Source organism: Columba livia, chromosome 2 (assembly GCF_036013475.1).
Source record: "Columba livia isolate bColLiv1 breed racing homer chromosome 2, bColLiv1.pat.W.v2, whole genome shotgun sequence".
Classification (NCBI taxonomy): domain Eukaryota; kingdom Metazoa; phylum Chordata; class Aves; order Columbiformes; family Columbidae; genus Columba; species Columba livia.
The window spans coordinates 117,327,857-117,336,461 of record NC_088603.1 but is presented as its reverse complement, the minus strand read 5'-3'; the positions used below and the strand labels follow the sequence as shown (position 1 = coordinate 117,336,461).

At 36.9% G+C, this 8,605-nt stretch overlaps 1 protein-coding gene and 1 long non-coding RNA gene across 5 annotated transcripts in view; one reads left to right on the top strand and one right to left on the bottom strand.

Annotated features, from left to right (window-relative positions):
• The window catches only part of CCDC178 (coiled-coil domain containing 178), a 206,627-nt gene that overhangs the window by 165,304 nt on the left and 32,718 nt on the right, over window positions 1-8,605 (top strand). The window lies entirely within an intron of this gene.
• On the bottom strand, window positions 4,490-6,790 carry LOC135578612 (uncharacterized). Its single transcript, XR_010470551.1, has 3 exons — window positions 6,653-6,790; window positions 5,521-6,011; window positions 4,490-4,616 (listed from the first exon to the last, which is right to left on the bottom strand). It is a non-coding gene; the product is annotated as an uncharacterized LOC135578612 (long non-coding RNA).

Sequence of the window (8,605 nt, the reverse complement as noted above, 5' to 3'; positions counted from 1 at the left end):
GTTTGTGGCACAATACTATTTAATTTAGATGTTGGGCAAAGCTTTCAAACTCCAGTGTCTCATGTTCGGTACCTAAACCTTTGTATTTTAGCACCTAGGTAATAGTAGCCTGATATTTACTGGGAAACGTCAGTCTTTCTGACAGACAGGATTATATGGAGAGGTGTCAGTTAGGAAGCTAACCCTAAAACCAATGGCCATAGTGGTTCATTAAGTAATACAATCTTCCTTTCAACTGCAGATGACTTTTCAAATTCAAATGTAAATACTCTGTTAGGAAAATTCTCACCTGCAGAACTGGTTCACAGTTGTGATTTCAGATGTTTTGCAGTAAAAATAGCCTGAGGCCAACACACCTGACTAGATACATAGATGATCCACGGGAAATCAAACAGACTTGAGCTGCAGGCATGCAAATGCAATTGTTTCATTTCCTACATACAGTATTATAATCAAATTAGTAGATGTAATATTACTATAAACAGATGTTCACTATCAGTTATTGTATTTACAATCTTATGTACGATGCCACCATCTTTTTAATTATTTTAGTTATTTTAATGTTTGTGAGGCTGTTCCCTTGTAGTTTTGGTCGGAAAAGGTACTGCTTTTTTTGTTTTGTTTTACCTAAAGAGATAAGTCCTGCAGTGAAAAAGCACTGATAACAAACATGCATACTCTGTTGGGGAATCTGAATTAGGAGAGTCTTTAAGTCTTATTAAGATGCATTCTTGAACTATACAATAAATATTTATCAGATTATACGATATAGTAAACCACTTTTTCTACATTCCTGGCTGTATTTCAGCGAGCTCTGTATTATAAATCTTGCTATGTCCAATGACATGCAGCTTTTTAGTTATCAACCTTTTAGCTATTGTGTAGTTGCCAAAAACTGGCTTTTCTAGGCTATTGACCAAGTTCAGAGCTTTGTACTTGTATGGATTTTCAGCATATCTTAAAATTTCTACATTTCTTTGCAGCATAATAGCTTTCCAGATAAATGTTATCTTCTGTTGTCTAGCCTCCATACAAGATAAAAGCTTTGTTTTTATACTGAAGTGGTTGCCTCTAGATGAGGTAATTTTGGCACTGAAGATGTATTTTTCTGCATGACTTGGACTTGTGGTAGATTTATTTTATTTTATTTTATTTTATTTTATTTTATTTTATTTTATTTTATTTTATTTTATTTTATGTTTTACATTGTAAAAAAATATTCTATATAGTACATGTGATTGACCTCAGAAGGGGTCAGGTTAAGAGGCCTTTACAGCTTTTGAATGAAGTACTTAAAGATATGTTAAAGAACAGTGGGTTTATGTGGGCTGTATGTTGTTTGTTTTGTTGTTGTTGTTGTTTTGGTTATTGTTGTTTTGTTTTTTAATAAATTCAACTTGCAAAGCTTAACTTATTGATATACGCTTTACTGCATTTCCAAACTCTGGAATATTGTAAAGCATCCAAATAAGAACTTACTTTGCACTAGAGGAGTGAAAAACAGTTGGTAGGCTTGTGAACCTAGTCTTTAATCTGAAACAGACTTACTAATTTTGTTATCTAGGATACAATAGTTGTGTCTGCTGTGTGCCCTGCAGTCCTGCTCTCCTGATCATCCAGATTGGGAACCTTTGGAAGCACAATGTTTTCCTCCTTGCTTATGCATCCAAATTTTCTTCTGGAAGAAAGCAAGGTGCATGTGGAATGCAGAGGTTTTTTTGCTTGCTTTTTGCAGAAAGAAAAAAGTTATTAAGATGAGGTGTAAGTATTCTTATTTCTGCTGTTAGAAGCTGAACCTCTGCCCTGAAAAGTAGAAGAGAAACACACACACACAACAATGAAGGAAAAAGGATCTTCAAGAACAGAAATCTCAGCTTCTGACATTTATAGTTTCCATTTCTCAGCATTGTAATTGCAACAAACACTGGCAGCATTGCTTTTCAGGCACTTCTGATACATAAAAAAGGAGTTCAAGAAGACCTCCTTGAGCTCAAGTCCAAATGGTGTTTCTTCTTGTTTTCCACAGCACCAAGGCTGACTTTGTCAGTACCACTGACTTGCCCACTCTACATAGTACGTGGCTGCAGATTTCTGTCCTCTGGACCTCAGGAGGGACCTTGCAGCCTTAGCTGGTGGTTAATACTTTAATATGTACCACTCTGTTTCAGTTTTGTTCATTCAGAATCATGTGAATCCACCGGAGTAGTTTTTGTGGTTGTTTTTGTTTGGTTTTTTTTAATAGTATTAAAGTGAAAGTATGTATAATGTGCCTGAGATGTGACATGGTAACATGTAGACTGTCTGAGGATATAAAGCTTTCTGGGAGCTGTCCCTGGAGTGAATCATATGCAGCCTTTGTCTGTAAGAGAGCACATGAGTTGGCCTGAAATAAAACCAGAGAGTGAACTAACAGTGTTAATGATCAAATGTCTAGTGGTTGAGTTTGCTCGTTTGCTCCATAGTTGTCCTTTATTTTGCAATGTTGACACATGCTTGTAGCATGCATAAAACTCCCCTCAGTGCACTATTAATTTACAGTTTCATGCTACTTAAGATATAGTTTTTACCTTACTGGGAATGTGAGATTAAGACTTTCTAGAATTAGATTGAATATTTGTGGATTGGAGAATGGCAGTGGCAGGACAAGGAAACAGACTAAGGATAGACAAGCTGTGATTTGGAAAAAAAAAAAAAGTGCTGCAGGGAGATACTGGAATTTTCCAGTAAGTCTGAGTCAGTCCATGGAGAACTGGAGAAACCTCTGTCTATTAAGGCCACTCTCCTTTCAGAGACTAAGAAGAAATTAAAGATTCCTATATCTCGACTGTCATCCACTCTCAGCAACATCTGTGAAAATCTTCAGGGTAGTGCTTTACCCTCTTTTAGCTCTGTCTCACATGTAATATCATTATACTTCACAGAAATACAGTCTTCCACTGCAGTTGTTGATCTGTTCATGATGTAAGTCCACCCACTGCTTTGAAAAATATAGGAAAAAGACTATGAGCCATATAACTAAGACTGTGTCATAATACATAGGGTCTTAAATGAACATTGCAAAAGCAACTGTAAGTCTAGCATTACTTAACTTCTGAACATTTCTCTTTCCTTTTTATTATCCTTTTAAGGTAATTGTGTGTGATTATAAAGGCATTAACTAGATTCCTTTTTGCATCTTTCATTTATCTGGTAATCAGAAACATAATACTGAATCTATTTGTGTAATTGTTACTCTTAAGAATCTTGGAAATCAAGATAGGTAGAACCTGCCAACTAACTCATGGTTATCAAAGTCACTGACTCAGGTCATTAATGATTTAAGTACCTCCTCATTAAAATAGTTTAACCAAAGATGTGTTTTCTGTCCTGTTTATTACTGCTGTCAGCTCTTATCTAGGAAAACTGCTATTTTAAGGGGTTTATACAGACTGCATTTTAAAGAAGGATTAAAAAGCCAAAACTTCTTGACAAACAGGGAAAATCAATCTGAAGCTTACATGCTAGTAATGACTTCCTTGTTTTCATACACGGTTGAATTTTCATCAGTTCTGAAGAATTTTTCATGAGTTAAGAAAAGACGACTATGCAGTCGTAATCCTTGCTAAGAAGAAAAGTGAACATAGTCACCAATTTTAAGCTGGAGTCCATTAAATACATGCATCTTTGGAAGCAGTGTTCAACAATTTTTGTCATATCTTTTTATCTTCATGCTTTCCATTTAATGTATTTACCTTGTGAATACAATGTCTTTATAATAAGGATTGTAATTGGTATATATAAAACCTTTTGGATCACATCATACTTAAGATGTGTGTAATTATTTTTTTGAGAAACACACCTGATAGCAACAAGTAAGCGAAAATCTGCCAGCAACATTAAAGAAACAAACAAAAAAAAATTAGCTGACAATTCATTGAAAATCTTGTGTTTGATTATTTTATCATTATTAGAAAGTAAATTGCTCAAAGTTGAAGAGATGCTGAATTCCTCTTACTGGGCCGAGGTCTGTGACTCTGGCACGGTTCCTCCCAGCACACTGCCTGAGGTCTGGGTAGCTTGTCTGCATCTGCGTGTCCCACTGTAAGAGAGACTGCGGTCCCAGTCCCAGTGAGGACTCTGTTGGCTTACACCAGAACCAGACACTTAACACCTGGAGGTCAGGAGGTGTTCCCCAAAATCTGGGGCACAGGTCCTGAGGCCTTGTGCCCTCGGGGCCAAGAATGTCAGCGTTTTAAAAGTCTGCAATTTCAAGGCAGTCAGCCTTGTCAGTGTTAATAGGCTTCCTGTTGTGGTGCTAAGGGATGAGACATGGATCTATCTGGGCTAGAGCCTGGCCTCCTAGGACTTCCAGCTTCCTTGCTGCAACATAAAAATGACAAATCCTAGAGGCCATCTCCGTTGCTGAGTGAATTTGAATTTAATTGCTGTTAATTTCACCAGCATTGTTGCTTTTGGGTTTTTAATTTTCTCATAAATCAGAAATATGTTTGTCTTTGACTGTCTTCACTATTCAGTCTGGCTCTTCACCTTTTACTGAAAGCAGGGTGTGAAATAGAAGATTCAGCTGTGGTTGTTTCAGGCTTTGTCTGTGCTCAGGACCAAGTAGCACCCATAGCCTGCAAATAAAAAATGAGTAGTGAGAATCTTATAGTTGTTACTTCAGAAAACAGGAATGTCTACAAGTAATTTTTTTATTTCTTTAGCTAAGATGTCTGGTATAGTATCTGATAAAAACTTTAATCACAGGATCATATTCTGCTTGCCACTTAAAAATGTAATGCAAAAGCTAAGTAAATTTTAATTTCCTGATAAAGTAGGAAGATTCCAGTCACTATTTATTACTAAAGAAAGTGCAATGAATCACTACTTTTGGAATATCATTCAAACTTCTCCTTTACATGAGCTCCTAACCCCCATCACAATATCTGAGCCTACATGGCATCTCTGCTATTTCTTATAATTTCAGACTTTTACATGAAGGACTTATAGTACTTCCTAAGTGATTTAATTACTGACAGTGTGTGACTTTATTTCACCTTTTTCTTCTGCTCACATTGTGCTTCCTACAGAAATGTGGCTCAATCCCATTCTGAGGACAAAGGGTACTGGCAAGGCCTGCAATATTTTGTTCCTAGGGTCTTAATGGCTAGCTAATACAATGCATATTATGACAGACTGAAGCTAAGTATCTAACTAACTCCATTCTGTGAACAGCATTTTAATTTTTGCCTTCCCTGCAATATCAGTTTTTGCAATACAATGTCCATCCTGTCTGAAGACAGGTGAGTAATGGTGGTAGGAAAATACAGTCAAATCCTAACAAGGACTGTCTGAGTGCTATGTTCTCAGGTCAGAGAATTAAGTTTATCTCTAGATGTCTCAGTTAAAATGCTACCAAGAATCATACAGGATGACCGTACTGAGAAGCTGATGTGTACATGTGGTGGGTATGGAAATCTGCCTCTTTGTAATCCTCAAAAAATGCTTATGCTTAGTAAGCAAGAAAGAACATTCTGTCACCTTATATTATCCTCTGGGTCAAGCAAGTAGTAGAACAGCTGTCTGACCTAAAAATGTAAATCAGAGCAAGAGTCAAACTCAGGAAGGGCTGACGAGGTTGAAGAGTTCTTGTAAGATTTATGAAATCTAATGTCTGGTGCTAGATAACAAGAAAAGGGTGTTTGGTTAGACTAAGGATGTTAAATTCAAGTTAGTTGATGACTTAAAGACTTCAGTTTATGAGTTTCAAGATATCCCTTTTTTCCTTCACAATGTATCCCCTAAACTGGCCTATCGTAATACCTTCTAACCATACATTTTTTGCCTGTCTATTCATATTTGTTGAAGTTAGATTCCCTCCAAACTTCACGTTCCCTTCCTAATCCCATCCTGCCCATGAATTCTTATAGTTTATTAATTCAATACTTATTGTTTATGAAGACTGTATGTGCATCTGTCTCTTTCCAAGATACTTTCAATAGGAAGCTCAGGCCATGAAGGTGACATCTAGTCTGCAAAATAAAAGAGGGTTAGGGACCCAGTAGGACCAGCTCCGTAGTCCTCCATGCTGTATTTTTATGGTAGCGTGCCCTGTTTTGGCTTGTGCTAGCTAGCACTTACCAAGAGAAGGCCTAACAGGAATCAAGGAAAAACATGCACTAGGGACTCCTTCAAGCAGGAAATGTGGATGGCACAGCACCAGCTTTAGTTTAGTTCCCTCAGCACAATATAGTATTCCACCACTATCCCAAGAAGTCTTGCCATACCGAAGGGTATGCAACACCTACTCCCATCTTCCTAGGCTGAAACACAGGCCACACATTATTTCAGTCATTCAGCCATTAACACCTCCTCCCACTAAAATGCTGTTTGTGCCTTTGGACAGTGAGGCTATTGCACAAGATTGAAAAGTTGCTAGTGAACTGCATAGTATAGACAAAGCCAGCCTGTGTCAGCTTTACAGCCAGAGAATAGTTCATAGTTCTGTTTATTTAACAATATGAAAGTAGCCCCGGGGGTTGAGAAACAATGTGCATCTCTAAAATGCAGTCAGCCATCATCACAGAGGTAACATCTGTCAAGAAGTTATGCACATCTTAATTGGCCAGCTGTTCTTCTGATTGATTCATTGCCTTCCAGGAATCACACTTACCTCTCCATGCTCAGGCTGGCCCTGCAGAACATCCAGCCTCTGGGCTGCTTTCAGTGTTTGGCCAGTATATTGTGCAAACCCATGTGGGAAACTCATGTGTGAAGCCTGACGTTCCTCAGGTGAAGGCCACGTTGTTCCTCAAACGGTTAACTGAAAGTCAAGTTTCTGTCACGGCTAAAGAGATACTGGTGGGTATTCAGCCAAGCATCCAGTAGTGTGTATGACTGTGGAGATGCCTGTTGTATGATGTGGGCTATCACATCACGCAGTCATGCTGAACAAAACCTAGGAATATGCTGATGACTAACAGTCCTGGTGAGATCATAGGCAGGTACCAAAAGCCTAGAAATGCAAAGGAAATGGCAGTACTGCCTGGTCACAACAGGCTGGTTTCTGGCCAGAGAGCAAGATTTATGATTCTTGAGTTCTCATGAAGTGATAGAGAGTAAGTGATAAATATGTCATCTAGAAAAAAAAATAAAAAGTCTTCCTTAGAATTTCATTTTACTGTTTTGCAATAATCAGGAGATACTTTAAGTATAAATACATATATATATATATATATATAAGAAGCAACTGCTTAATATAAATGTTTTATCATTATAATATTTGAAGTTCCGTAGTCAAGACAGGCAGGGTACTGTCTCTGTATTGTCCTAGGTCTACAACTGAAGCACTTTTTGGAAATTAATCTTAGTATATTTTAAAGGTAGCAAAAAAGGCATGAATTCACCCTTCACAAAGATGGAGCTTATCTAAGACCTCATTATTAAATTGTTTGGGAAAGTAGTGTAACATATTCATATTAATGTTAGTTTATTAGTTCTGTTTTTAAGAGTTCATGAAAAAAATTCTCAACACTAAATGTCAAAAAAATGCTAGTTTACTTTCTGAAATATGTGTTAACAATTATACTCTAGAAATCCTTTAGGAGGGGACAGAGGATGAGATATGGTATTTTATTGTGCAATTTCTTCTTTTCAGAGTAAGCAGTAGAGTCTGTAAAAGGAATGATTAGAGATTATGGCTGCTTTAGCAGGAGAAATTAATGGTAAGGTCAGGAATTTCTCTGGAGCAATCTTGTTTACTTGCAGGGTTTTGATGCTTCAGTTTGTGCTGTCTGACATGTTCCTCTGACGGCCTTGTGCAAATACCAAATAAGAGTTGGGAAAAGTTGTAGGCTTCCACAGGTGACAGCTTTGGAGGAAAAACAAAACAAAACAAAACCAGCTTTGGTTTGGAGTAAGTGGAAGTATCTGCACCTTTTCAGGATGTTTCCATTCATTGCTTCAGGCTCTTGGAGATGAAATAGCAGTATTTGATTATCAGTGTTACTAAATGATATAGAGGGAGCCATCTGGATAAGTACAGATATATTTCCCTTGTATAGCAGGAGAAATTGGCAAGTTTAAAAACCTTTGAGGAAAAAATACCATCACATGTATTCTATATCTACTCAGTATCGAACTCTAGTTTGTATTTTCAAGAACCTAATAGAAAAAGCACACTTTTCATTTTCAGATTAATATTAAAAATGCCTACAGTTAGTAGCCACAATAAGAAGAAAGATACCCTGAGCTTATGCTATTGTCTCTTTTCCTTATTTTTTTCCTGACAGAAGTTAAAAATAATAATACCAGTATTTTTTTTTCTTCCTCCATAGACCAATGTTTTTGTTTGCATTCACTAATATTTTCAGTAGGATTTTCTTCCTTTGTTTTTCAGTGCATCTTGAAATGCAGTTTTCTTTTTTTCAAATATGATGTTGCTAATCTGCTTACCAAAGCATTGACAACTGGAATAAGGTCAAAAAACAAGTGCATCTTTTCATGTATACTTGCACATCAGCTGAGATTTGTTTTTTTCATGAGGCTTTTACTCATTTTTAAAGTATATCCAGTCTGTTGACAAAAGAGCTTTATTTAAATGAGCTATGTAATCTTTACCAGCAGC